The following is a 27,428-nucleotide window of genomic DNA, read 5'->3' on the forward strand; positions in this document are numbered from 1 at the left end:
GTGTTTCTTCCCAAAACATTACTGATGCATCCTGCAGCCCACAAACCCCAAGTCACCTTACTTCAGACCGATCTTTATCATCCTTAAACTCTCCTGCCATCACCAGCTGATTGGAGGTCCCTTATATGAACTTTACAATGTACTCAAGTATACCATATTTCAAAGGGCATTAAAGATCCTTGCCAAGCTTGCTGATTTCCCAGGACAAAGTTCAGTATATAAACTGCATTCCTGGGCCATACTCATGGAAGCTCTGAAGGGACACCCATAGCAACCACTCTCAGCCAGATCTTCTCAGTTTGCCCTGATATGGAACGAACCTTCCTTTACAGCCTGGCCCAAAGGCCACTTCTTCCAGAAAGACCTTCTGTTTCCCTCAACATCAAGAGCTAATATTTCCTTCTCAACTCCTCCAGAGTTATTTTGAAGAATAAATAAGATGATGGTGGAAGCTTATTAAGGAACAGATAATTTATAACATGCAGAAGGAAAAAGCCAAGGCCAATCTGGTTCCAGAGTAAAAGATAAGAACTTTAAAAATAACAACAAAACAGCAACAGCTACTACGCCCATGATTTTCATCTTTACTGAGTATCTATTATAAGAATATTAAGGGTTTTACAATTTTCTTCTCAATTTAATTCTCACCATGGGATGGGGGATTGTTATCATTCACTTCAAAATGAAGAAAATAAGGTCCAGAGGAGTTCATATCCAAAATAAATAGTGAACTTGTATAACTCAATGGCAAAACCCCCAAACAATCCAATTTAAAAAATGGGCAGAGGAACTGAACAAACATTTTTTCCAAAGAAGACATGCAGATGGCCAACAGGCACATGAAAAGATGCTCAACATCATTAGTCATCAGGGAAATGCAAATAAAAACACAGTGAGTTTCACCTCACACCTGTTGGAATGGTTATCATCAAAAGGATAAGAAGGAACAAGTGTTGGCAACGATGTGGAGAAAAGAAAACTCTTGTGCTCTGTTGAGGAGGAATGTAAATTGATGCAGCCTCTATGGAAAACGGTATGGAGGTTTTTCAAAAATTTAAACATAGGATTGCCACATAATCAAGCAGTTTCACCCTGGGTATTCATCTGAAGGAAATGAAACACTATCCAAAAAACCTGTACCCCTATATTCATTGCAACGCTATTCATAATAGCCAAGATAGGGAAACAAGCCAAGTGTCCATTGATAACTGACTGGATAAAGAAAATGTGATATATATATATATATGTATGCATGTATGTATGTATACACATATATGCATTTGTATACATACAGTACACACACAATGGAACATTATTCAACCATAAAATAGAATGAAATCTTGCCATTTGCAACAACATGGACAAATCTTGAGGATATTATGATGAATGTAATAATAATTGTAATTTGTCTTTCATATAGAGAAAGACAAATATCATATGGTCATATTTATATGTGGAATTTTCTTTTAAAAGGCACCAAGTTATAGAGGACAGCATATTTGTGGCTCAGCGGTAAAACATCTGCCTGCCAGTGTAGGAGACTTAGGAGATGAGGGCTCCATCCTTGGGTCAGGAAGATCCCCTGGAGGAGGAAATAGCAACCCATCCCAGTAATCTTGCTTGGAGAATCCCATGGACAGAGGAGCCTGGCAGGCTATAGTCCATGGGCTCCCAAAGAGTCAGACGTGACTGAGCACACACACATGTCAATTATATCTCAATACAACATTTAAAGAAAGAAGAAGGCACAGACAGCTTAAGTAAGCAGACTAGCATCACAGAACAAAGAAGCTACAAAGCTATCATTCAAGCCCATCTTTCAATAGGAAGATGATAATATAGACCAGCCCATGGAATTGCCTCTCTGAGATCTAGTAAGAAGGATACAGGAGAAACGGACACAAAATAGCAGAAGTTGGTTAGTTAGTTCAGTTGCTCAGTCGTGTCTGACTCTTTGCGATCCCATGGACTGCAGCACGTCAGGCCTCCCTGTCCATCACCGTCTCCTGGAGCTTGCTCAAACTCATGTCCACCGAGTCAGTGATGCCATCCAACCATCTCATCCTGCGTCATCCCCTTCCCCTCCTGCCTTCAATCTCTCCCAGCATCAGGGTCTTTTCCAACGAGTCCGTTCTTTGCATCAGGTGGTCAAAGTATTGGACTTTCAAACAAGTACTGACAATTTTGAGTGTAGTTGACATTAGCTATTTTAAATCCCATGCCTAGAATCCACTTTTAGGAGGCCATGCCTCCTCCCAGAACATTGAAGCACACATGAACATGTATTGAATGAGGAGTGCCCACAGAACAGAATGCCCTGTTACTACACCACCACAGTGGCAAAGAAAAGAAGGGAGTGGGGGGCTGTCAGCCAACACAGAGCCTGGGGTTCCACGGCCCCGAGCAGCAGCTGAGCAGCCATGAACCTTGAGATGCAACCCAGCCTCTTGCCTGGACCATACAAGCCAGGCGGTACATGAAGCTGATCAGATACACTTTCCAGTGTCTGCTACTGTGGGGCCCCAGGGAGACAGTGGTCGTCTGAAATGGCTTCTGATTGCAGGGAGGGGCTTTAAGAGCAGGTAACAACTTCTGAAGCGCTTGACAGGCATAAGATGCTCTGTGTGTGTGTGCTTAATCGCTCAGTTGTGGCCAACTCTTTGTGACCCTCTGGACTGCAGCCTACCAGGCTCCTCTGTCCATGCAATTCTCCAGGCAAGAATACTGGAATGGGTTGCCGTTCCCTTCTCCAGGGGATCTTCCCAACCCAGGGATTGAACCCAGGTCTCCTGCACTGCCGGTGGATTCTTTACTGTCTGAGCCACCTGAAAAGCCCAGAGACGCATTTCTATGGGCTAGTCTACTAGTGCACAGCACAGCTTCATACCGAAACTGACCTGGTTTAAATTACACCTTGCAGCTTTTTTTCCCCTGTGATTCTGGGCTTGTAATTTCACCTTTTTGTGCCGTATTCACCTCACTTTGAGGTGAGGAATAATCATGCCCATCTTGTGATGAGAATTAAACGAGAGAAAAATGGCAGACCCCGTGACATACCCATGATAGGTAATAAATGGTGGAAATGGTGGTAGTAGTTGCTGCTGCTTTATTGTTACTTGTATAACGCTTAAGTCTTTTGCACTGAAACCAGACAGACCTTGGCTTTTTGTTTCTGAATCCAAATCAGACTTGCCAAGTCACAGCACTGGCCTAGCAACACTGAACAAGTTGCTTCCCGGCTGGACCTGAGGGCGCCTCGAGCTTCGGGTTTGTCCGCTGTGAGCGTGGCTCCCTCGCTTCTTCCCTCTGGCCCCGTTCTCCTCCTCCCTCCCCGCTGCTTTTTTTAACCTTGTCTTTTCTTTTCCCTTTTTGGTTCCTCTGGAATTCCTGGTTCCTGTTGCCATGGCTTTTGTTTAACTGATTTTCTTGCCTGTAGTGAGAGGTCTTATTCCTGCCTCCTTCCTTCCTATCTTCCTTCACACAGCATATTCTCTACTGCACCAAATACCATAAATATAGAAGAGGAGGGACTATTTCCCAGGGACCTGACGACACCCCCAGGAAAAAATTATGCTTGAATCTATAATATGGGATAGACTTTATTAAATGTCGTTCTTAATGTGTTTATTCACTCAGGAAACAGTGTTTCCATCCCTTCTAATTACCAAGCACTGTGCTTGGCACAGATACAATTCTATGGGAACTTAAGAAGGGCCTAATTGATTCTGCCTAGCCTGTGGCTGCCAAAAGGGCAAGACTAGCAAAAATAGAACCCTTACCAAAGACGAATGTTAGGCTGTTACAAGAAAGTCTTACTCCTTTACATTTTGTTTTATATTGGCCAATAAAATAGGAATTTCTGCTGATACTTCTGCTCTTGTAGAAAAGTATCTTCTCTCCAGTCTGTTATGTAGCCATGTCCATAGGTACCATCTCATCACTCACACACTGAGACACGTGCTTGTATATCATTTCTCCTCTCTCTTCTCTGTATTCCCCCTATGACTGATTCTTTCCTTTTCCTTCTCTTTTTTTCTTTCTCAGCCGTGAGTTTCAGCTTTATCTGGGGACTTTCCCGAGGATTATAACCCAGGAGACAGCCTCTCGGAAAACTCCGAAGAATCTCTCCTCTCCTTCTTCCTTTTCTCCTCTGTTTAACTCCCTTTATTCACTTTGGCAGCTTTAGTTTTTCATGAGTGGCGCTCAAAGCTCAAAATGCTCGCCACCTTCAAAGTGCTCAGCAGTGACATTTTGATCGTGAGGTATTTTCAACAGCAACATATTTAATATTGGATGTGCGGTCTATGAATTAGTATTAGGTCACTCTTTTCATGGAATATCATGGAGACTTACTTTATTCAGACCTTTGCTTAACCGCATCTCCGCAGACAGGCCCTCCCTCAAACAGCACACTACCCTCCCACCCTACCTCAATCTTCCTTGCTGCCTTTACAACTTGTTAAGTGATTCACTTCTTGTGTGTCTCCTTTAGGACCCATCAGTCTCCCTGAGGTCAACAGCTTTGTCTTCTCTGCTAGACATCTGGCAGACAGTCAATAAACATTTCTTGATTGATTGCATTATATATAATATTTAATAACATGAAATTTCTCCTTATATTAAATGCAATGGTAGAAAATTACACTGTATCATCATGTCAATTGAATGAAATACACAGCAGAGAAAAACTATGGAAAGGAAGGATTCACGTTCATGGTGCTTATCTCTGGATGTTCATATTTTCCTTAGATTAAGGTATGCATGTGTGTGTGTGTGTGTGTGTGTGTGTGTGTGTGTGTATAAATCTGAATTCCCCTGATATCTTCCAGTGAGCACATATTTTAAAGAATTTTATTGGAGGATAATTGCTTTACAGTTCTGTGCCGGTTTCCGCTACACAACAGCATGAGTCAGCTATAAGCATACATATATCCCCTCCCTTTTGAGTCTACCCACCAGCCCATCCCTCCCATGGAGGTCATCACAGAGCACCAAGCTGAGTCCCCTGGGCTGCATAGCAGCTTCCCACTAGCTGCCTATTGTACAAACTGTTGTGTATATACATCAATGCTATATTCTCAGATCGTCCCACCCGCTCCTTTTTTTTTTTTTAATAGTTTCTTTTAAATAAGAGTGAATGCAAAGATTTTGTGGTTGGGACAGATTGAGCACTGTGAAAGCGACTGAGGGATCAGTGCATGGCTGGGAAGACCGTCCAGATCTAGCTGACTCATTGCCCTGACCCACAGCGGATGATTCCTTTGATTGCCAGCGATACGTTTAAAGTGAATGTTTTGATGACATAAGTGAAAATGAAGAAGTAGAATCAACAGGCTCAAGATGGTTTGAGGGGTGTTAGGGTTGAAACATGAAAGAAAGTGAGGGTTTGGCAGAGCCCTTGTTTCGGTGGTGCCAAACCCAAGATGATCCAAAACTGCTTCCAGATGTGGATGAAACCTCAAGCAGAGGTTGTGCACAGGCCACTCATGCAGTCCTAATGCTTCCCAGCCCCAGGACAGGCTGAGATGGAAGATAACTCCTCTGGCAGAGCTGAGAAAGGGAGGCTTTCTGGAGGAGGGTTTAATTTCTCCTTGAGCCTTTTCTTTGCTGCTATTTAGCATTATCCCCTACCCACAGACTCAGCTTTCTTCTTCTCTGAGCACACCTTGCTTCAGAAGAGTATGTCTAAACTCAGCCAACAGAAGTTCAAACAAGTCTCGCTCTCTGAATTTTCATCCATTCATTTAGCCAGTGTTTATGGAGTGTCTGCAGTGTTTCAAGCACTGGACTGGACTCCGGGAGATATAGGCATGAATAAACCAGATAAAAATCCTTGCCCTGGTGAAGCAGACATTATAGTAGTGGGCTGGTCGTGTTGTCGTGAGTGCTTGGCCAAGCCCCAGTGTTCTGTTATTGCTTTTGGAAGAAATGTCTGGATTAGCTTTTCATTTTTACAATGGGACGGTTGCCTCAGTTTCTGAATTAGCGCTAGTTCCTGGAAGGAGCTGGAACCAGTCTTGGAAAATAACTTTGGCCATGACCTCGACCTTGCCCCTATGGGATTATCTCCTGAAGAATCTGGTGATTTGCTGCCCCTTGATCCCTAAGAGCCATGGAGAGTTTGACCTTGAACCAAATGTTTAACCAGAACAACCACTCTGTCAGCTGTTCATCCTAATAAATAATAATAGCTATCATTTATTGATCACTCACTCACCATCGACTGGAAATGTGCCAAGATTTTTCTTTCATCATCTCATTTAACAGTCACAATCCCTGTGAGGTTTCTGCTTTCAGTATAGCCAAGTAAACTTCTACCAGATCCCACCCTTCTATAGATAACATCTGTAAACTGTGAGCTAAACACAAAACAAAGATGGAAATCAAAACAATGATGTGCAGGCACTAGAAAGTGAAAAAATAGCAGGCAGATTCTGGAGGAAATAAAAACTTTGGAAGAAGCATGTAGCCTGTGGTTGCTGAGTGGGAAAACTATAACACAAAACCCCTAGTCTTTCCAGCGAAGAGCAAAGTAACAGAGTTCAGGGTGGCCACAGCCCCTGAAAAGTGAGAGAGACAGAGCCAAAGTGTGTTTATAAACCCTGTACAATCCCCCACTTATTCCTATATGTGTGGGGCAAGGTGAAAGTAGCTTGCACTTAGAATTTAAAGAATGCACATCTACTACAAGTGTGCAACTTTGCAGTGTGAGTCTAACCAAGTGTGATGGTTAGCTTAATGTGTCAGCTAGGTAGTCTGCAGTTTCTTTGTTGCTGTTATTCAGTCACAAAGTCCTGCCTGACTCTTTGCAACCCCATGAACGGCAGCATACCAGGCTCCCCTGTCCTTCACTATCTCCTGGAATATGCTCAGATTCATGTCCATTGAGTCAGTGATGCCATCTAACCATCTCATCCATCCACCTTCTCCTTTTGCCTTCCGTCTTTCCCAGCATCAGGGTCTTTTCCAATGAGTTAGCTCTTCGCATCAGGTGGCCAAAGTATTGCAGCTTCAACTCTAGCATCAGTCCTTCCAATGTTAGGATTGACTGGTTTGATCTCCTTGTGGTCCAGTTACTCAATCTAATACTAATCTAGTGAAGGTTTGCCGACATGGTTAATATCTACAGTAGGTTGACTTTAGTGAAAGGGGATTACACTCGGCAGTGCAGGTGGGCCTCATACAATAAGCCGAAGGCCTTCAGAGCAAACACCGAGGTTTCCTGGAGACGAATTCAGTCTCAAGACTGCACACCAAATCCCATCTGAGTTTGTAGCCTGTAGCCGACAGATTCCAGGTTTGCCAGCTCTGTAATTTTGTGACCTAATTCCCTGAAATACACCTCTTTTATCATAATCATACATATTGCTTCTGTTTCTTGGGAGAATCCTGACTCAGGCACCAAGTTAATTGCTAAAACAAAAAGATCAACACTCTTCAGAACTGTAACTGAATCTAGAGGTTCCACAACACAATGATCAGGATAAAATCCAAAATAACTTAATATATCAAGAACCATAAAATTGTAACCCAGTTGCAAGAAGAAAGACAACATGCTAAGATTGACTCTAAGAAGACCCAAGGGTTGGAATTAGCAGACAAGGGTTTTAAAGAAGCCATTTTAGCTGTGGTCAGTGAAGTGAAGGATGATATGGTTGTGGTGAGTGAAAAGACACACAATTTCAAAAAAGAAGGAAAACAAATCTAATAATCAAATGGAAATGATCAAACTGTAAAATAGAATATGTGAAATAAAAATTCTCTGGGTGGACATAATAGGATGGAGAGGATGAGGGAAAGAGTTTAGATATTACTGAACTGAGAGTAGAAAGGAAAAAAAAATTAATAAAAATGAAAGGAGACTCAAAGGAACTAGGGCAGTAACGAAAGGTTTCCTTCTGAATATCCAGGAGGAGAAAGATAGAATCGGGCAGAAAAATTACTTCAAGATACAGTGCTTGTTGGGATGGTTAATACTATGTGTCAACTAGACTGAATCAACAGATCGCTGGAAAACAGGGATCCCCAACCTCCAAGATCTAATACTTGATGATCTGAGATAGAACTGATATAAAAATATTATAAATAAAGTGTAAAATAAATAAAATGTGCTTGAATCATCCCCAAACCATCCCTCCCATCTTCTAGTCCATGGAAAAATTGTTTTCCTTGAACCCAGCCCCTGGTGCCAAAATATTATTTCTGGATGTGTCTGTGTATGGATGTGAGAGTTGGACTATAAGAAAGCTGAGCACCGAAGAATTGATGCTTTGGAACTGTGGTGTTGGAGAAGACTCTTGAGAGTCCCTTGGACTGCAAGGAGATCCAATCAGTCCATCCTAAAGGAAATCAGTCCTGACTGTTCATTGGAAGGACTGATGCTGAAGCTGAAACTCCAATACTTTGGCCACCTGATGCAAAGAACTGACTCATTTGAAAAGACCCTGATGCTGGAAAAGATTGGGGCAGGAGAAGGGGACGACAGAGGATGAGATGGTTGGATGGCATCACCGACTCAGTGGACACGAGTTTGAGCAAATTCTGGAAGTTGGCGATGGACAGGGAGGCCTGGTGTGCTGCAGACCATGGGGTCGCAAAGAGTCAGACATGACTGGACAACTGAACTGAACTGAACTAATGTGTCTGTGAAAGCATTTTCAGAAGTAATTAGCGTTTGAATGGGTGATCAAAGAAAGAAGATCACCCTCCACAGTGTGGGTGGGTATCGTTGAATTTGATGAGAACTTGAATCAAAGTGAGCAGTGGAGGAAGGGTGAACGTACGCCCTGCCCTCAGCTGAGACATCCATCTTTCCTTGCCCTTAGCCATTTGATATATGAGAATCAAGTACCATAACTCAGTACTTGAGCCTCATGTACTGACTGATACCACCGGATTTCCTGGTTCTCCAACTTACAGATGACATATCATGGGACTTCTCAGCCTCTGTAAGAATATGAGCCAATTCCTATAATAACTCTCTTTTTTTATGCCTCTTTTTATGTATTCTATTGGTTCTGCTATTCTGGAGAACTCTAAGACACCTGAAAATTTCCAGTCTTTGGGAAAGACATAAATGTTCACATTCAAGAATTCAGAGAACTCTAAGGATGATAGACATAAAGAAAACCACATCCAGGAAAATCAAAGTCAAATTGCTGAGAACCAAAGATGAAGAGAAGTCTTTAAAGCACCCTAAGGAAAATGATACATTACATAATGGGTGATAACCATTCAGAATCTTGCTGACTTTTCATCAGTAACTGTGGAGTCCGGAAACAGGTGAAAGTATCTTTGAAGTGCTAAAAGATAAACAACCCAGAATAAGAATATCCATTGATACTTTCTTTCAAGAATAAAGCTGAAATAAAGATTTTTTTAAAAATAAAACAAAGCTAAGAGAACTTATTGTCTGAAGATCTGTGCTGCATGAAATAATAAAAGGAGGGGCTTCAGGCTGAAGAGAAGTTATACCAGATGGAGACTTGAGTCTTTGGCAGGGATGAAAATGTACTGGAAATTGTAAATAACTGGGTAAATGTAATACACTAGCTTTTTTTTTTTTTTTTCTGTGAAAGCTCTTTAAAATATACAGGACTCATTAAAGCAAAAATTATAACATTGTCTTGAGGGGATTATAATGTATGTAGTTATAATAATAGGGCAATTATAACCCAAAGGAAGATGAGAAGAGATAAATAGACCTATGGGATTGTAAGAGTTCTACATTTTATGACAAGTATTGCAAGATTAACTGTAAGTAGAGAGAAAATATAAGAATGTATATTGTAATCAATAGAGTGGTCACTTTTAAAGTGCAAAGAAATACACTAAAAAGTCAAGAGAGAAAGTAAAAATTGAATCCTAAAAAAATTCCAAAGCATGTTGTAAAGAAGAAAGCAGCACAAACAGAGGATACAAACTGAAAAAAAGAAAAATTAATAAACTAGTAGAACTAAAACCAAACATATCAATAGTTACAATACGATAAATGTGTATGAAGTAAACACTCCAATTAAAAATCAGAAACTTGAAAGAATTAAAAAAGAGAAGCACCGCCTAGGCGCTACCTAAAAGAAATGCAATTTAAATACAAAAATGCAGATTGGTCACAATTAAGTGTACAGAAGAAGATAAACCATGAAAACCGTAAGTATAAAGTGACTTGACTTGCTTGATCTCATATCAAACAAATTGCAACTCTTGCCAGTAAATAATTTTTCTGTTTCGTATCTCCAATTCATCCTCCTTGGCCTACTTTGTGATGTTAGAAGCAAATATTTCACCTTTGCCGGCTCTGTTATGTTTTGCCAGTAGAGGGCGCTGTAGGGTCACTGCAGGAGGTAAAGGTTTCTCTCCCAGATTGGTGTGTTCTTACCTTCTCCAGTAGTCATGTATGGATATGAGAGTTGGACTGTGAAGAAAGCTGAGCGCTGAAGAATTGATGCTTTTGAACTGTGGTGTTGGAGAACACTTTTGAGAGTCCCTTGGACTGCAAGGAGATCCAACCAGTCCATTCTAAAGGAGATCAGCCCTGGGATTTCTTTGGAAGGAATGATGCTGAAGCTGAAACTCCAGTACTTTGGCCACCTCATGCGAAGAGTTGACTCATTGGAAAAGACTCTGATGCTGGGAGGGATTGGGGGCAGGAGGAGAAGGGGACGACAGAGGATGAGATGGCTGGATGGCATCACCGACTCAATGGACGTGAGTTTGAATGAACTCCAGGAGTTGGTGATGGACAGGGAGGCCTGGCGTGCTGCAATTCAAGGGGTCACAAAGAGTCGGACATGACTGAGCGACTGAACTAACTGACTGACTGACTGACTGACTGGCACCCCGGGGCACGTGGTTGTCCACAGTGGGTGCGGGACCTCCATGGTGCTCACTTCTCAGGGACTTTCAGTGGCATCCTTGTGGGTGGCTTCTCAGCAGGTTGACATCGGCATCTGAGCTGGGAATCCAAACACTCCTGCAGGTGCCCCATAGGTACCTTCGCAGTGAGTTTCAGAAGCACCCTAGCAGGTATCTTCCTGGACAGTTTATTTGGTGCCTCAGACGGCTCATTAGGTAGTTTCCTAGTGCATTTCATCAGCTTGCTGGTGTGTTCTTTCCTACATGAGAGCTCTGGTCTGTGGCACCAGGCTGACCTTCTCTGCCACCAATGTGCCAAATCACACATTTTCCAACAAGATCTGAGTCCCATGCTTAGGTTTCTCTTCCTTGTGTACTATTCCTCTGCCCCAGAGGTAGTGGCTGCTCCCTGTATCAGCTTTTATTGTGCTCTGTAGAGGTCTCTTTGTCCCTTAGTAGTTAATCCTCTATTGTTAATTAATAACTCTTTACATTAAACTTGCTCCTCAAATGCTGTGTGATCTCTGAACCCTGCCTGATACAGACTTCAAGACAAGGAGCTTTAGCAAGGACAGAAAGACCTTTTGTAATGATGAAAGGACATGGACAGAATTAGAGAGATACGTAGTGATCATAGTCGTAGATGGAGACTTTAACACCCTTCCCTCAGGAACTAGGGAAAAAAAAAGATAAATTTTCTGAACAGCACTGTCAACCATCATAACCTAATTGATATCTATAGAACATTATACCATGATATAATGCTAATTTTTTGAGTGCATGTGACCATTAAGAAAGGCCATAATTGAAAAGGATTGAAATTGCCTAGAGCATGTTCTCTGACCTCACTGTAACTAAACTGAGGTCTGTAACAATGCAATATCTAGGAATATCTAAAATATTTGATAATCAATATGCTTCTAAATAAAATATGGACCAAAGAAGAAATTGGGAGGGAAATCAGAAAATATTTTGATCTGAATGCTAACAAAAATACATAAACATTTTTAGAATAGGTGGTGATTTAAATGCTTGTGTTTAAAAAAAAAGAAGAAAGCTTAAAACAACAATGACCTCTTATTTCACCTTGAAAAGTGAAAATGAGTCATTCAGTCTTGTCAGGCAAGAATACTGGAGTGGGTTGCCATTTCCTTCTCCAGGGGATCTTCCCAACCCAGGAATCAAACCTGGGCCACCCATATTGCAGGCAGACTCTTTACTGACTGAGCCACCAGGGAAATCACACTGCAAGAAACCTTATTTCACAAATAGAATAGCAAAGTAAATTCAAAATAGACAAAAAATACAAAGAAGTGCAGCAATCAAGGAAATGCAAAACTGGGAAGCAGTAAACAAAGTTAACAAAATCAAAAGTCCATTCCTTGAAGAGTCTGAGAAACAGTAAAACTCTAGCTAGATGGATCAAGGAAAAGAGAGCAAACAGAAATTACCAATATTAGATATAAACAAGGGATAGTTATTATAGATGCTACAGACATTTAAAGGACATCTGAAGGATATTATGAATAACTTGCCACAAATTGAATAACTTAAGAATTCAATATATTTCTTGAAAAATACAAGTTAGTAAAACTGACTTGAGAAGAGACAGGTCATTTGAATAGTCTCATATCTAATAAATCTGAATCATCAAACACACCCACAGGAAAAAAAAAATAGCAGACTTTGAAGTTTTGACCAGTGAATCCTATCAGATACCAAAGGAAGAAATTATATCCTATCAGAAATTAAAGAAAGAAGTTAAACCAATTTTACATAAATTCAGAAAATAGAGAGGAAAAACTTTCCACTTGTTTTATACATAAGACATTTACTATGTGAAGCATTTTAAAGTGGAAGTTCAGCATAACCACAATACCGAACCTTGACAAAATATTAAAAAAAAATTAGACTAACCATGCTTGCACATAGATGCAAAAATACTTAAAGGGAGATTAGCAAATTGAATCATGGAAGGCTGCTTTACCATTTAAAAATCAATTAGTAGTATTTGCCACATTAACACAGTATAGGAGATAAAACACAGAATCACTTTAATAGGCGTAGAAAAAGAAATTTACAAATTTCAAAACCCATTCATTATAAAGAAAAAGTCTTAAAAAACTAGGAATAGTTGAGAATTTCTGTAACCTGATGAAGCACTCCTATAGAAATCCTATAGCAAACTTCATACCTAACATAGAATAATAGAGAAATATTGGTAAGCAACAAGTCAAAAAAAAAAAAAAAAAAAGGAAGGAAGGAAAGAAGGAAGACTGATAGCAGTAGAGCACAGCTGATTATACGACTGATTCTATTTTCATGCAATATAATCATTTACATAGAAAATTCAAAGGAAACTCTCCTACATGTACCAGCCCTAATAAATGCATTTAATAAGATAGTAGGGTACAATATTAATATGCCTAAATTACTTGTAATTATATATCCTCATAGTTAATTTGTAAAAGATTTCATTTAAAAGTGTTTATAAAGCATAAAACATTTTGGACTACATTTAATAAAACATATAGAAAATTTCTATGCTGAAAATGATAAAACAGTGCTGAGAGAAATTGAAATAGATCTAAATAAATGGAGGAATATGCCCTATTCAGTTATGTAAGATGTAAACTCATCCTAAACTGGTCTATAGATTCAGCACAATCCTAAGAGGATTTACTTATTTATTTATTTATTAGGTGAGGGGAAGACATTCACAAGCTGATTCTAAAATTTATATGGAAATGCTAAGATATGCAAGGCAGTTTTGAAAGAATAAAGTTGGAGAGCTAACATTACCTCATTTTAAAACTTACTATAAAGCTACAGTATTCAGGATAATATTGTCTTGATATAAAAATCAAGAAATAGATCAATAGAACAGCATAGAGAGATGGATATAGACTCCTGTTTATATTGCCATTTTATTTTTTCAACGAAGACGTCAACTCAGTCCGAGAGGGAAAAGACTTTTCCCCAAGTTTTAAAAATCTGTGGTGAAATACATAAAACATTTACTATCTGAAGCATTTTAAAGTGACAGTTCAGTGGCATTAAGGACATTCATGTTGTTCTGCAGCCATGGCTGCTGTTTATTTCCAGAACTCTTTTCATCTTGCAAAATTGAAACTCAGTACTCATTAAATGCTAACTTCTCTCTTCCTCCCAGCACTTGGCAACCACCATTCTACTTTCTGTTTCTCTGAATTTGACTAATCTAAGTACCTCACTGGAAGGACTGGTGTTGAAGCTGAATCGCCAATACTTTGGCCACCTGATGCGAAGAACTGACTCATGTGAAAAGACTCTGATGCTGGGAAAGAATGAAGGTGGGAGGAGAAGGGGACGACAGAGGATGGGATGGTTGGATGGCATCACTGACTCAATGGATATGAGTTTGAATGAACTACAGGAGTTGGTGATGGACAGGGAGGCCTGGCGTGCTGCAGTCCATGGGGTCAAAAAGAGTTGGACACGACTGAGCGACTGAACTGAACTGAAGTACCTCATATAAATGGAATCATAGTGTATTTTTTTATGCATGTGACTTACTATATCACTTAGCATAATGCCATCAAGTTTCATCCGTGTTGTAGCATGTGTCAACATGTAGCACTCCCTTTCTTTTGGAGGCTGAATATTGCACTGCCTGTATACCACATTTTGCTTATCCATTTATCTGTCAACTCAAGCTTAGGTTACTTCCACATTCTGGACATTGTGAATAATGCTGCTAGGAACACAGGTACACAAATATCCCTTTAAGATCCTACTCTCAATTCTCTTGAGCATGTATCAAGAGGTATAATTGCTGGATTATATGGTAAACTGATTTTTAACTTTTTGAAGAATAACCATACCATTTCCCACAGTGCACTATCTTACATTCCCACCAACAATGCACAAGGGTTCTAACCTCTCCTCATCCTCACCAGTCAGTCATCAGAAAGAATATTGCTTATTTTTACTTTCTAGTTGTACCCATGGCTAAGACGTAACAGTGACATAGTAAAGGATATGCGTAAAGGATATGCAGCTGTATCATAAGGGAAAAGGCAGCAGCGCCCCGTGGACGTCTCCTCCTGTTCTCTCCCTTCCATAAAGGGACACACAGCGTGAACACACCTCCCCCAGCACTGAAAATGCAGAAACTTAAGTGCAACATTTTTGCCTACAAAAGCCCATTAAAGAGGCAGCACCCAAGATTTTTTTGGAGGGTTGGGGGCTGGTCACATAAGCACCAACAGTGAAACATTTTTAACAAATGTGCTAGAAAAATTAGAGGCCTGTAACAAAACAAAAAAACCACTGTGACCCTCCATCCCTACCTCTCACAATATTCAAAATTGTTTCAAATGAATCCTTTAACTCTCTTGAGTAGCCACATGCTTCCCCAGGAGGAAAGCAGGGGATCAGAGCAATGAAACCACGCTAAGACAACAAAAATAAATGAGAGTCAGGCTTTGAAGGCAGAGCTCTCTGTCTTCCACACCTGTGTGGTTCATTGATCTTCAAGCTCCATCCTAGAGTTCTGCCTAATCATCTTTTTCTTCATGGAGTCCCCAGGGCCCAGGGGCATCTGGTTGCTAGTAGACACCTTGTAACTATTTGTTGAAGAGGTGACTGACTGATCTCCAGAACACCCTGCTGCCCATCCGAGCACAGCCCTTCCCACAATCTGCAGCACACGCCGAGTAGCCAAGATCTTCCCTTGCTACCTCCTCTGGAAGAAGCTTGGTTTTCAGGCTTCATATTTAGTGACTGCAGCCAAATTATGAGAGAGTGATTGCTAAAGGTCTAAACACTAGATCAAAAGTAGTTTTTACACAGAGAGTGAGTGACATGTGAATCTAAAGTAAAATATGTTAAAAAGATTTGAGCTCAAAAATCAACATCATTTTCCCCCTGATTCCATTTACAGACAGTTTCAAATACTCAGAAGACCCTGGGAAAGATAGAGAGTAGGAGGAGAAGGGGACGACAGAGGATGAGATGGTTGGATGGCATCACTGACTCAGTGGGCATGAGTTTGAGCAAGCTCTGGGAGATGGTGATGGACAGGGAAGCCTGGCGTGCTGCAGTCCAGGGGGTCGCAAAGAGTCGGACACGACTGAGCCAATGAACAACAAAAACTAAGAGAGCGAGAAGTCGCTCAGTCGTGTCCGACTCTTAGCCACCCCATGGACTGTAGCCCGCCAGGCTCCTCTGTCCATGGGATTTTCCAGACAAGAATACTGGAGTGGGTTGCCGTTTCCTTCTCCAAAAAACTTAGAGGGGACCATCAAATTCTATCTAGGATGTATTTGAATTAAGGGAGAGAGAAGGCTTTTATGAGGATGGCTGAGACTGGAAGACAAAATAGAAAAAACGTGGAAGGCTGAGTAGGGGGAGGGGTCAGTGAGGGAATGCTCTGCTTATTAAACAAAGGAAGGAAGCAAGCTCGGTTTTAAAGTATCTAAGTGGCCAGGACTATGTCTTGCGGAGTTTTGCCTCCCCTGTGGGTCCTGATCCCTGATGTTCTCGGGTGACCCTGGGTTCCCACAAGTGTGATATTCTGCTTTTGAAATCTAGCCTCAGGGTAGAGACAAGCCTGTGTGTACTTGGGTGGTGGAGCACCTGGCATCTCTCAAGTTAACATGACCAACCCTCCTGGAAAACTCGAAGGGAAAGAAGAGAGGCACCGGAGCCACTGGGTGTCTACAGCACACCATCCCTGCCATCGCAGGAGCCAAGTCCAGGGACTCGGGCCTGGCTTCCCGCCTTCTCACTCCAGGTCTGCCTGCCCTGCCACCACCTTGTACCTCTTGCCCCTCAGGGCTGTCTGCAAGTATCTGCTGTGTCACCTTCCCAAGCAAGGCCTCCAGACCCCCTTCATTCCTTCCCTTGAATAACTTGTACCCCAGTTTCCTTTGGCTGTCATCAAGAAAACAAGGCTTCCGTAGTCCTCAGCCACCCTTGCTGTTGCCATATGGACTTTCCAGGCTCTTGCTGAGAAGACACAATTTGTGATTTGACTGGGGCTCCCGTGTAACTAAGCTGGACCCCATGGGGCCTTCTCTGGGCAGGCCTTCCCGCATATCCTCTGCTTTAGCTGCGCTTTGGAGCACCTAGATGATAGTATTTGATGCATATTTCCTGAGTTGTTTTGCAGATGTAAAAAACCCCACCCTCTCCAACAAAAGGAAGATGTTAATTACTGGATGACTGAGAGTACCGAAGGGCTTTCCAGGTGGCTCAGTGGTGAGGAATCCACGGACCCATGCAGGAGAAGCAAGAGATGCGAGTTTGATGAGTTTGATAACTGGGTCAGGAAGCTCCCCTGGAGAAGGAAATGGCAACCCACTCCAGTATTCTTGCCTGGGAAATCCTATAAACAGAGGATCCTGATGGCTATAGTCCATGAGGTCACTCGCAAGAGAGTCGGATACGACTTAGTGACTAAACAACAACTGTCTTGCTGTCTGTGAGCATGTGGCCCCAGGCCTCCTGGAGCCCAAGGACTGACAATGTTAATCCCTGTGACACTACCCTGCTGCCTCACCATCAGCCAGTAGAGAACTGTGCACAAGCTAATCACAGACTCTGCAACCTGCTCCCTCCCCTCAACCTGGCTGTATACAAAAATTATTTATTTTTAACTGAACAATAATTGCTTTACAATACTGTGTTGGTTTCTGCCATACAGCAACATGAATCAGCCATAGGTATACCTATGTGCCCTCCCTTTTGAAACTCCCTAAACTGGCTTTTAAAAGTGCTTTGCTGAAACCCTTTGAGGAGTATGGGGGCTTTGTAGGGCATGAACCACCAGTCTCCGTGCTGGGACCTGCAATGAACTTTTCCCTGCTCCAAACTCCAACGCTTCAGTTTATTTGGTCTCGCTGCACGTTGAGCACACAAACTTGTGTTAACACTTAGCCATTCATACAATTTATCAGTCAAACCTGGACCCTTCTTTGAACACAACAGAGCCCTGTTAATAATTACATGGGGACAAGAGCCACACATGTGTGGTTTGGGGCTGGATGTGTGGGCATCCTACCCAATCCGTCCTATTACAGTTTATAATACAAATCCTCAGCCAAACAATAACGAGCTGGTTTTCTTCCAGAGAGAAAGATAAACAGAGGGAGAGAGTCATACACCTAAAACTATACAGGAGGGTGAGAGGAAAAGAGAGGAGGAGGAAGATCAGAAGAGAGACACTGTGGAGAATATTCTCTGTAGATACTGGAGTGAATGCTCACAGCTTCACAGCTTAGGTCTTTTTCCGTGTTTATATAGGAGATACTTGTCCTTTGAAATGTTAAATGTTCTGTTTCTTTCATGCAAAGAGGGAATTCTTATCATATCTTAAGATGTCTTTTCATGTCTTAAAGATTTTGAAATCTGAATGTGTATTACAAGGAATGCCAGAAAGAACTTTCTCACTGCTCCCAGGGAGAGAAATAATTTGTGACAGAGTTTTTATTGCCTGCATATCTATGGACTCGGCCATGTGTAGAAGATAGATCTATTCAGACTGACATCTCGGGTGAGATATTTGCAATGGTAGCCCCCCATTTTGAATTTTACATTGAATTTTGATATATACAAATTGCTCCAAATGTCCCCAGGAAGCTTGTACGAGGATGTCATACTATAGCAAGAAGTTACAACTTCTGGAGAATGACCTGTACTTTCCAGGCAGTGCAATGAAAGGCAGTGGAAATCACCTAATCTCTTCAAGTGATACATATAATTTTCAAGTCTAATAGAGGTAGATGTTGATAAGTCATGTTTCAAGAAGACCTAACACTTAGGTGCCTGTGGTCTATCTGTCAAAGGCTAAGGCTGACTTTTAAGAGAAATCTCTAGAGATAATTTGCTTAAACAAAAAGGCGGGGAGAAGCTATGAATTTAACCATACAGCTGATGTAGATCAAACAGTGGTCTCCCTCCATGTATCATTAAATTACACTTAAAAATTAATTTATTTATTTTAATTGGAGGCTAATTACTTTATAAAATTGTAGTGGTTTTTGCCATACATTGACATGAATCAGCCATGGGTGTACATGTGTCCCCATCCTGAACCCCCCTCCCACCTTCCTCCCCATCCCATCCCTCTGGGTCATCCCAGTGCACCAGCCCCGAGCACTCTGCCTCATGCATTGAACCTGGACTGGTGATCTATTTCACATATGATAATATACATGTTTCTATGCTAAATTACACTGTCTTTTGCAGAGATGTCAAAAAGGATGAAGACTAAGCTTACCCCATAAGGCAACGCAGGACTGCAGGTAGCCAAAAGATCCCAAGTGCTAAGCAGGTTCAGACTCAAATTTTCACGACACTTAAAGTAAGTGGTGTGTATATGGGGAGTGATGCTAAAGCTGAAACTCCAGGACTCTGGCCACCTCATGCGAAGAGCTGACTCATTGGAAAGGACTCTGATGCTGGGAGGGGTTGGGGGCAGGAGGAGAAGCTGACGACAGAGGATGAGATGGTATGGACCTTGAGTCTGAGTGAACTCTGGGAGTTGGTGCTGGACAGGGAGGCCTGGCGTGCTGTAATTCGTGGGGTCGCAAAGAGTCAGACAGGACTGAGTGACTAAACTGAACTGATATGGGTTGATATATTGATGCTGATTATGTTTTCTAAAGTTGATTATGTTTTCTAAAGTTAATTTGCACATAAATAAGTGTGCATTCCATGTATATCAATAACTATCCCCAAACACTATACCTGAATTAATGGTCCATTTCCTAGTTGACTCTGCCTTTCAAAGTTAAAATAAAATGTGATACTTGCCACCTCCACACCTGCCTTAATCCTAGTCTCCTGAGAATCCATTATCAAATGGCTAAACCCAAGTTGCCAACTCTGGCAGGAATCTTTGAAGACACAAGAGTAATAATCAGAACTCTATGTCTTCTAGAGCTGAGAGAAATGTATCTCTGAAGTGAAAAATTTATATTCCTGATATTGGTATATATTTTAGAGATAGATGTCAGGGGTTCAAGGTGTCCAAACTAAGAAAAATACAATAAGTATGTGATAGCAACACCACAGCAGAATATTATAGGATAATTTAATTTTGATAGCATTCATGTCACATCAGTACATAAAATAGTAGCCCCATCGAGTGGCTACTGGAACATTTAACATTAAAGGTAAATGCCAGATATGAAAAGATTTATTGGTCCTCAAACTAGTAAACTTTAACCTTAAAGTGAAACAAGATATTCACTGATGGTGCTTCTTAGATTATTTCTTTCAGATTTTGAGTCTTGTGTGCAGAAGCTACGATCCAGCAGAGCACTGAAAAGCCTGAGGAAAAAGGCCTGAAATATCATCAAAAAGGCTAAGCATTCTTGTAGTTCTAACACTATTATCTATCTATTGCTTCATAGAATATTTACAGAAATATTTTTGTTGAGTTTATGGTAAGTCCTTCTACCCAATTTGCCCTAGAAGTAAAAATTGACTCCAAATGAGATTAATGTAGTATTTCCCTGTTACATAAATAATTATACTAAGACGTGTAATGCTCTGTCACATACTAATGTTAGCAACCGAACTGGATTAAACAGCATTGTAGAGATGAAAATAATTCCTTCTAGGTGTGCTGAGGGACATACCAGAAAAGTTCCTTGCAATTTACTTCCAGGGCATTTTGGGATTTGAAGATGCATGCGATAATTTTTCAAATGTAACTGAAATTTGGATTTTGTTTTCTTACAATGTTAAAAAATGAAAAAAATGTAAAGTACATCAATGTTTTCCACAGTGTGCCAACCATCCAAGGGTGATTGCATTGTACTGGATGGGAAAATAGAAATGAAATTGGCTTAGAACCAAAAGTAAAAATACAAAGACATTTGTGATGTGTGGTGATGGGAATGGAGGAAGGAATGGAGAAATATGTGATCAGGTTGGTAGAAGGAATACAATGACTTCAATTTTGAGCCCCAAATTAAAATGCAATATCTAAGACTCCAAATATATCAGTGGGATAAAGGAGAGAAAATTACGGCTTCCCCAGAAAAATTCAAATATTGTTCCTTTAGTAGTGCATGAAGAGGTAGTGAAAACATTGACAAAGTGTTAATACAAGGAAAGAAAACTACAAAAAGAAACCAATTATTGTAAAGTGAATTAGATTCTTCAAATCTGCTTCTGTTTTCCCCAAATTATTGCTAGTAGCACAGGCAAAATGTGCAGGTATGAAAAAAAATGTGTTACGTTAACTGTGTCTTCTGAGTACACTTATTATTCCCAATTTATGCATCAAGGAATATTTTGCGCTGAAAGCAAGAAACAGCTTAGTCTCCAGAATGAACTCCTTTCTTTATAGAAACAAGACAAGCTTCTTATCACACACCTCTAGGTGCCTCCCGGTAAACAAAACTCCAAATCAAACTCCCTCCAAAAACAAAACAAAACATTAGAACAATATCCCAGTCCATCAGTCAAAAACTATGAAACATGCTCTGAAGAAGAGACCAAAACAGACAACGTGTCTGGAAATACATTCTGCTCTTCCATGGGAATACAGCTAATGTGAAGGTCAGAACTCTTTTCAAGAAGTTTTGAAAGATCTCATTTTAATATCTACCCTTTGGTTTTTCTCAATCTGGGGCAAACTCTGTATCTTGTCATCAGTATTTCAACAACATCTCAAAACCAAAGTAGTTATGACAGCAAAGTTTCATTGTTGAACAGAAGGTACACTTCCAGAGTGAACTGATGATCACTTGTTGAAGGAGAAAAAAAGGAGTGATGATTAATTTTTTAGCTAATATTTGTCATATTTTAACAGGACTCCCTTAAACATAAATTTCTCTAGAGGATGTGGATTTTATATTTGCTTCACAAATATTTGGTTTATACATAACTCTTCAGCAATGCTCTGATGGCCTAAAGAAAGTTGACCTCTGAAGGTCTACAGAATACCTATATGCCTAGCAGAATACCCAGGCTACGAGCCCGGGAGGTTCAAATATCATGAATACAACAGGACTCAAGAATAAAAAGTACCATTCAAATCAAGCTGACCACAGCTCTGCTCATGACCAAAGGTGACGCATGAGAAGTAAACAACCATATAACTCACCAGTATCACCGTTATCTGGGTAGAAGGTCCCCGTGACAAATCCAAGCTCAATCAATGGCTGTCCTATAAAGAGAATGAGGAAGAGTTTTATCACTTATGTAGAAGTGGAGGCATCTGTGAGCAAGGAATTCAGTTGACCACATTTTGATGGAACCATACTGCAAGGCAGACTTGGGTAAGGGGTGGGAAGGAAAGGAAGACCGAGCATTAGAACTGCCTTGTTTCTGCTTCTTTAGCCCAAACTCCATATGTCTACTGCACAGATAGAAGCCAGTTCCAACTCTCAGCAAGAAGTAACTAGCAGGGTTTTGATGAATACCTTTTAATATAACATGAGTTTGCAGATACCATCAAGGTACTTCTCTGCTGAAAAGAGCTCCGCACTTTGAAGGTGAAGGCAAACTCCTTACCAAGATTTCTGGGGTCCTGCAGGACTTGATTTTAAGCCTCCTTGCCTTTCCAACTTGCTATCTCCTTCCCAGCCTCACTAAATCATGTGTATCTTTAGAAAACCAAGCAATCACCCTCATCCATCCACAAGTATGAGGACCCTGCTGCCTTGAAGAATATGCCTCCCTAGTACTCATAAGCCTTCTTCTAGCCTCATCTCATTCATGCTCAGAACTTATTCAGTTATCATCTCCAGAAAGCCTCTCCTGACCACCCAAGGCTGATTCAATGGCATGCATACCACATTCCTACAGAACCTTATTTCAATTCTGCCTTAGTGTTTTTAACAGCCTGCTGCTGCCGCCGCTAAGTCGCTTCAGTCGTGTCCGACTCTATGTGACCCAACAGATGGCAGCCCACCAGGCTCCCCCATCCCTGGGATTCTTCAGGCAAGAACACTGGAGTGGGTTGCCATTTCCTTCTCCAATGCATGAAAGTGAAAAGTGAAAGTGAAGTCGCTCAGTCATGTCCGACTCTTCGCGACCCCATGGACTGCAGCCTACCAGGCTCCTCCATCCATGGGATTTTCCAGGCAAGAATACTGGAGTGGGGTGCCATTGCTTTCTCCAGTTTAACAGCCTATATTGTGATAATTTATCAAAGGATCTGGTCTTTATATATTGTTTTGTTTTGTTATGTATCTTATTTATTGTCATATGGTCAGTACCTAGCCAAGTTCCAGGCATACAATAAACGCTTAATGCATGTCTGATGCATACTTTACATAGACAGTGAATAAGCATGTGACAGAACGAGCAAGTCATTTAGTTACTACTTATCAAGCACTTATATACTGGGTTCTGTGCTAAATTCATTACGTATATTCACTCTCTGTTCTTGCCTAGATTCTGTCATCAAACGGTATAAATGATTTGTCTTGATTCTCTAAACCTATCCCATTTTCAAAACTATTCATTATTTAGTTTTCTAGCTGGAGTTCCTGGCTTAATTTCCACATCTGGAGTTTGCCTGAGGAGACCTATCTTACTGGACTTTCTTGAACTTGACCTTATTTGTGTGACCACAGGAGTCTGCCAGAGCTGTTCTCAGTTTTTTTTTCTTTTTTAATTATTTTAATTGGAGGCTAATTACTTCGCAATATTGTAGTGGTTTTTGCCATATATTGACATGAATGTTCTTAGTTTTAAATGAAGCTTTTGTTTTTTTTTCTTTTTTTTTGTATTTTTTAAATTTTATTTTATTTTTAAACTTTACATAATTGTATTAGTTTTGCCAAATATCAAAATGAATCCACCACAGGTATACATGTGTTCCCCATCCTGAACCCTCCTTCCTCCTCCCTCCCCATACCATCCCTCTGGGTCGTCCCAGTGCACCAGCCCCAAGCATCCAGTATCGTGCATCGAACCTGGACTGGCATCTCGTTTCATACATGATATTTTACATGTTTCAATGCCATTCTCTCAAATCTTCCCACCCTCTCCCTCTCCCACAGAGTCCATAAGACTGTTCTACACATCATTGTCTATCTTGCTGTCTCGTACACAGGGTTATTGTTACCATCTTTCTAAATTCCATATATATGCATTAGTACACTGTATTGGTGTTTTTCCTTCTGGCTTACTTCACTCTGTATAATAGGCTCCAGTTTTTTTTTTTCTTATGATAAGAGCTTTGAAGCTATTAAAGGCCAAAAGGCTATTTGGTTTAGTTAGGCCATTTGGTTTAACTTAAGAGGTTGACAAACTCTAGCCCATGGGGTAAATGCAGCTCACTGCCTCTTTCAATAAATAAGGTTTTACTGGCTCGTAGCCATATCCATTTGCTTACAGACTGTCCATGGCGGCATTTCCACTACAACAGCAGAGTTGGGTAGTTGTAGAAGAGACTGTTTGACTTGGAAAGTCTAAAATATTTACTATCTGGCCATTGACATGAAAAGTCTATCAACTCCTGATCTAGATCATCTTCTCTTCTAAAGATGGCACCTTCCTCAGCATTTTCACTGAAGAGAAATGTTTAACTTGCTAATTTATTGGAAGATCTAACACAGAAAGACATCTTTTATGTTAAATTGAATCTATGTGCTACAGAGGAAAAGAACAAGAGGAGAAGGAAAATCCAAAATGTTAACTTTCTTTGGTTACTTGTATATTTGAATTATAGATTGAAAAAAAAAAAAAACCTTACTTCTTTAGATTTTTTAAATAGTTTTCTTTAGTGAATCAATGCTGTTTCTATAAGTGAAAAAAAAAGAAACATATAAACTCTTCTACCCATTTGTGCTAGATGTATCTACTTACTTGAGCGCATTATGGTGGCAATAGACTCTTTCATGAATTCTCTGTAAAGGTGGATGATAAACGATATGAGGGTGAAAAGAAACTGTGGTAATACAAATAAAATTATGGGAGAAGCAGGTAGCTTCTGGCTTGTGTTAGTGGCTTTAGTAGGTCTAGAATAAGAAAACAATAGTTTGCTGCTGCTGCTGCTAAGTCGCTTCAGTCGTGTCCAACTCTGTGCGACCCCATAGACGGAAGCCCACCAGGCTCCTCTGTCCCTGGGATTCTCCAGGCAAGAATACTGGAGTGGGCAATGGTATAGATGATCTCATTTGCAAAACAGAAAAAGAGATGCGAATGTAGAGAATACATTTATGGATAACAAGGGGGAAAGGTGGGGTGGGAAGAACTGAGAGATTGGGATCGACTTATATACACTATTGATACTATCTATAAACTAGGTACAAGCTGGTTTTAGAAAAGACAGAGGAACCAGAGATCAAATTGCCAACATCCGCTGGATCATCAAAAAAGCAAGAGAGTTCCAGAAAAACATCTATTTCTGCTTTATTGACTATGCCAAAGCCTTTGACTGTGTGGATCACAATAAACGGTGGAATCTTCTGAGAGATGGGAATACCAGACCACCTGATCTGCCTCTTGAGAAATTTGTATGCAGGTCAGGAAGCAACAGTTAGAACTGGACATGGAACAACAGACTGGTTCCAAATAGGAAAAGGAGTACGTCAAGGCCGTATATTGTCACCTTGCTTATTTAACTTATATGCAGTGTACATCATGAGAAACGCTGGGCTGGAAGAAACACAAGCTGGAATCAAGATTGCCGGGAGAAATATCAATCACCTCAGATATGCAGATGACACCACCCTTATGGCAGGAAGTGAAGAGGAACTAAAAAGCCTCTTGATGAAAGTGAAAGAGGAGAGTGAAAAAGTTGGCTTAAAGCTCAACATTCAGAAAACGAAGATCATGGCATCAGGTCCCATCACTTCATGGGAAATAGATGGGGAAACAGTGGAAATAGTGTCAGACTTTATTTTTGGGGCTCCAAAATCACTACAGATGGTGACTGCAGCCATGAAATTAAAAGACGCTTACTCCTTGGAAGGAAAGTTATGTCCAACCTAGATAGCATATTCAAAAGCAGAGACACTATTTTGCCAACAAAGGACCGTCTAGTCAAGGCTATGGTTTTTCCTGTGGTCATGTATGGATGTGAGAGTTGGACTGTGAAGAAGGCTGAGCGCCGAAGAATTGATGCTTTTGAACTGTGGTGTTGGAGAAGACTCTTGAGAGTCCCTTGGACTGCAAGGAGATCCAACCAGTCCATTCTGAAGGAGATCAGCCCTGGGATTTCTTTGGAAGGACTGATGCTAAAGCTGAAACTCCAGTACTTTGGCCACCTCATGCGAAGAGTTGACTCATTGGAAAAGACTCTGATGCTGGGAGGGATTGGGGGCAGGAGGAGAAGGGACGACAGAGGATGAGATGGCTGGATGGCATCACTGACTCGATGGATGTGAGTCTAGGTGAACTCCAGGAGTTGGTGATGGACAGGGAGGCCTGGCGTGCTGCAGTTCATGGGGTCGCAAAGAGTCGGACACGATTGAGCGACTGAATTGAACTGAATGAGAACCCACCATCTAGCACAGGGAACTCTACTTAACGCACTGTGGTGACCTGAATGGGAAGGAAGTCCCAAAGACAGGGGACGTATGTATATGTATGGCTGATTCATTTTGCTGTAAAGTAGAAACTAGCTAAACATTGTAAAGCAACCATACTCCTTAAAAAATAATTTTAAAAAAAGGCCATTGAGAGTTATCCTATGAAAAAATAGTCATGTGAGTTCTTCTCCTTGGACTTCCTGCCTTCAATCTGCTTTTCCAAGAGTTGTTGAGACCACCAAGCCTCGAAGCTACAACCTGAAATTTCCTTTGCCCTTCCTTTATCTCCCCTGTGTAGTCCTTTAGATTTGTCTCCATCTCCATCTCTGCAGACTCATACCACTCATCTCTAATGATGGGGAACTTGCTTTCTTCAGAGAAGAAGAACACATTCTGCTCTTGATTTATAAAAACCTCCTTTGATCTTTCATGTTAAGATTGATCTGGCATCTTCCATTCATTAGTCCTAATTCTTTCCAAGTGACCCTACCCCCCAGTCTACTCTCTTTTTCATGGCAACTCTGGAGAAGCTAAGATCCCTTAGCTTCTTCCTTTTCCACCTGGACATCCCCGGTTCTTCCAGATTTTCCTCATGAGGCACTCTTTCTGGTTCCCTCACCATCCTTTATGCCTTCTCCGATCATACTCCAATTGGTTCCTGTTTCAAGTGTGGTTTACCCCAAGACAGAATGGTACCACTCCTTCCTACTTTCAGATACTGGGTTTTACTAAAGCACAGGAGTCCAGAGTTATATTATACCCAATGTCATGGCCTTGCTCATAGCCACTCAATGTATGGTTATGTATAAATTCCAGGTTTCTACATGGCTCCAACATTAGCATTTTAGATCACCTTACTTCATCCTCTCTGGAAAAGACCACAAATTTCTGTGGCCAGTTTTCTGGTATCGGATATTTAGGTTATCTCTATAATTTCTCCTATTATAAACAACTCCACCATAAGATGACTTTTCCCCAAAAGAACTTTTTCTAATTCTTAGAACTATCTTAAAGATTTTCTTCCCAGATAATTATTTTCATCAATAAATAATTTTTGGTTGAAAAATTGTAAGACAATAGAATATAAGC

At 40.9% G+C, this 27,428-nt stretch overlaps 1 protein-coding gene across 1 annotated transcript in view; it reads right to left on the reverse strand.

The window, feature by feature from the left end:
• TENM4 (teneurin transmembrane protein 4) overlaps window positions 1–22,021 on the reverse strand; it is a 1,162,188-nt gene extending 1,140,167 nt beyond the window's left edge. The window contains exon 1 of the mRNA XM_086385810.1: window positions 21,959–22,021. The gene's annotated coding sequence lies outside the window, so the exon portion shown is untranslated. The remainder of the gene's footprint in view (window positions 1–21,958) is intronic.
• Window positions 22,022–27,428: the final 5,407 nt, after the last annotated feature.

This window comes from Bos grunniens, chromosome 29 (genome assembly GCF_055505025.1).
Source record: "Bos grunniens cultivar Pamir isolate PY7600 chromosome 29, Bosgru_T2T1.0, whole genome shotgun sequence".
NCBI classification, from domain to species: Eukaryota; Metazoa; Chordata; class Mammalia; order Artiodactyla; family Bovidae; genus Bos; species Bos grunniens.